We start from the raw sequence: 2,802 nt of genomic DNA, 5'->3' as shown, positions 1-2,802 counted from the left end.
TCCCCTCCCTATACTGGCTGCACCACACAGCATGCGGGAACTTAGTTCCCCTACCAGGGATTGAACCCGTGCCCCCTGCAATGGAAGTGTGTAGTCTTAACCATTGGACCATCAGGGAAGTCCCCAAATAGGCACTTTAAAGTGGCTATTGGAGTCTTGCCCTTGACTCCAAGTCTGTCCATCATTCATGGAGGATTTCTAGATATTTTCACTGTATCCTACACGTTTCCTCCTCTAGACGGCAATGCTCCTATTCTCTTTTTTTCTGAAGACCATAGTGCTGCTTTCTAAAAGGTAAAACATTAGGAGGAGAAGTCAACAGGGACCAGATTAGGATGTAAGTTGCCTTGATATTTTTCACCACTCATGATCCCTTGAGAGGAGAGACAAAGAGATACCACTTTATGTGTATGACAGATCCTTCTAAACTGAGGTATGGTGTGATTTCCAGTGAGGTTTGGAAATAACTAAATCCATCAGCCTCCCTAGCCATATAGTCATAAACTCCTTTCTGCTCTCTCTTCTCACCTTGTAGTCCATCTTTCCTCCTCTGCACATATAGCCTCACCTTGGGCAACAGTATGTTCTCTCTTATCACCTACATGTTCCTCTCTCTCCCTCCCATTATGTTCTGTGTCTCCTCTTAAAATGGCCATAATATAAAACTAAATTCTCTTATTATTTGTCATGTCAAGTGAATGGAGTACTGAGCTATCCCTTATGGATTTAGAGTCACAGAACATTTCACAGGTTGCTAGGAGGGACAAGGCCATGTCTTGTTCCTACACCCCTACCTTCCTGGTTAGTGCTTTACACCTGTGTAATCTCTAGGAGAAAGAAGAAGAGCACACATGGGGCCCCACCAGAGCCTGTGATCAACAGACATCCCCATTTACCTGCTTACTGCAATATAAATTGTCCCTGAAACAAAAAGAAAATTTCCCTAAGACCATCCCAGAGAACTCCCTTGATTAATTTTTGTCGCTCACGCTGTAGGGCTCCCTGTAATCTTCTGGTGATTACATCTCACCAGCTGTCTACAATTCCAAAAGACAGCGTTCTTGCATTTATTCCACAAATGGTCATTGTTGTCTGCCACGCCCTGTGTTAGTCAGTAGAAAAGCAGTGGTGTTGTCACAAGGTCACAGACACACACCCCATGCACCGTGTGAGAAAACTTATAATCAGAAAAGTAGCAGAGGGCACACAATCCTCCTAGTTCTCATCTGCCTTCAGATGAGGCAAGCGTAGGCTGGGCAGAGTGATACTGAGCACACAATGCAGAGGGTTCCAGGAGAGGGACCCAGGCCCTGTTTCACTACACGTATTTATAGAGAAATGGAGACAAGAAACATCTAGTCCCTCACCACCGTATGTGGCACGTGAACCAGCAGCCTCATATCACCTGGCAGCTTATTAAAAATGCAGAGTCTTGGGCCCACCCCAGACCGGCTGAATCAGAACCTAAGTGATTTGGGGCTCATTAGAGTTTGAGAAGCTCTGATTTGGGCAACTACTTAATAATGGGAGCTTCCTGGATTAGGAAATGGCCTAGTTATATTATGGGAGCTTCCAAAGCTCAGTTGCTGATATCAGCCTGCTCTTCCATTGGGCAAACTCAGACCTGCTGAGCCAGCTTGTTGCTAAGTTTTCAAAATGAGAGAGGAAATGAGCTTCCAACCCCATTCAGATTTGTCTCTCCTCAAGAGGCAAACAGACAATCCCTGACCTTCAGGAGCTTGGAGGCTAGTAGGGAAGACAGATAGAGTCCAGAAAATTATAGACCAGGGCCATAGTGATACAGTCAGAGAAGCAGTGGGTGACGTGGGGCCATGTAGGATGGCACCTAACCTATTCCTGTGGAAGAAGGACAGTTTCCTATAGAAGATATAAGCTAAGCTGAGATCTTAAATGCTGACCAGGAGCCAGTGGGGCAGAGGAGGAGATGAAGGACCTTCTTCAGTCAAAAGCCCACTTGGGGGTTGGAAGTGAGACTGTTTTATTCTTTACTCTTTTTCCCTAGGTTTGTGGGACTGTGGGATTACCTTAGTCCCTGACAGCAGGGCTGATTTCTTTCTTGCCTTCATTTGGCATTGCCTGCCAAATGACTTGGCAGGTGTAGTACCTCTTCTCCCTTTTCTTTCACCCTCAGTAACACAGTAAAGACCAAAAGGACAGCTTATACCCTAGTAATATAGACCCTGAAGAGTCACACGCACACATACTTCAGGTGAAGGAAGTTTGGATGTAGCATGGAAAAGCGTCTCTCCAAAAGCTTGGATATCTAATTTTCATAAATCACACTTAATGAAGTTTAATATTCAAAGTAATTTACATTGGGAGCTCTAGCCCACTGCTTCCCAAACTTTTGCAAATCATGGTTCACATACAAAATGATCACATCTGTAGGGAACACTGGGGTAACGGATAATGCTGTTTGTGGTGGAAGATGACGAGCCTCAGGGTTGGCAGAATCCAGAGTGTGGGCTAAGGTGTTTGGGCTTGATGTTATAAGCAACAAAGAGCCACTGAAATAGAGCCATCCAGGTAACTAGGGGTATGAGAGAGATGGTGTATGCCACCGGGAGGTTCTGGAAAAGTTGGCAAGATACTGTTGGCAAGAGTTGAAAGGAGGGCTTCCCTGGTGGCGCAGTGGTTGAGTCTGCCTGCCGATGCAGGGGACACGGGTTCGTGCCCCGGTCTGGGAAGATCCCACATGCCGCGGAGCAGCTGGGCCCATGAGCCATGGCCGCTGAGCCTGCGCGTCCGGAGCCTGTGCTCTGCAACGGGAGAGGCCACAAC

General features: G+C 46.6%; 1 protein-coding gene across 1 annotated transcript in view; it reads left to right on the top strand.

The window, feature by feature from the left end:
• Nucleotides 1-2,802, top strand: part of SCN11A (sodium voltage-gated channel alpha subunit 11) — a 66,551-nt gene that overhangs the window by 43,667 nt on the left and 20,082 nt on the right. The gene's annotated exons all lie outside the window — the stretch shown is intronic.

Source organism: Lipotes vexillifer, unplaced genomic scaffold, assembly GCF_000442215.2.
Source record: "Lipotes vexillifer unplaced genomic scaffold, Lipotes_vexillifer_v1.1 scaffold1770, whole genome shotgun sequence".
Taxonomy (NCBI): Eukaryota; Metazoa; Chordata; class Mammalia; order Artiodactyla; family Lipotidae; genus Lipotes; species Lipotes vexillifer.
This window is presented reverse-complemented; position numbering and strand designations above follow the sequence as displayed.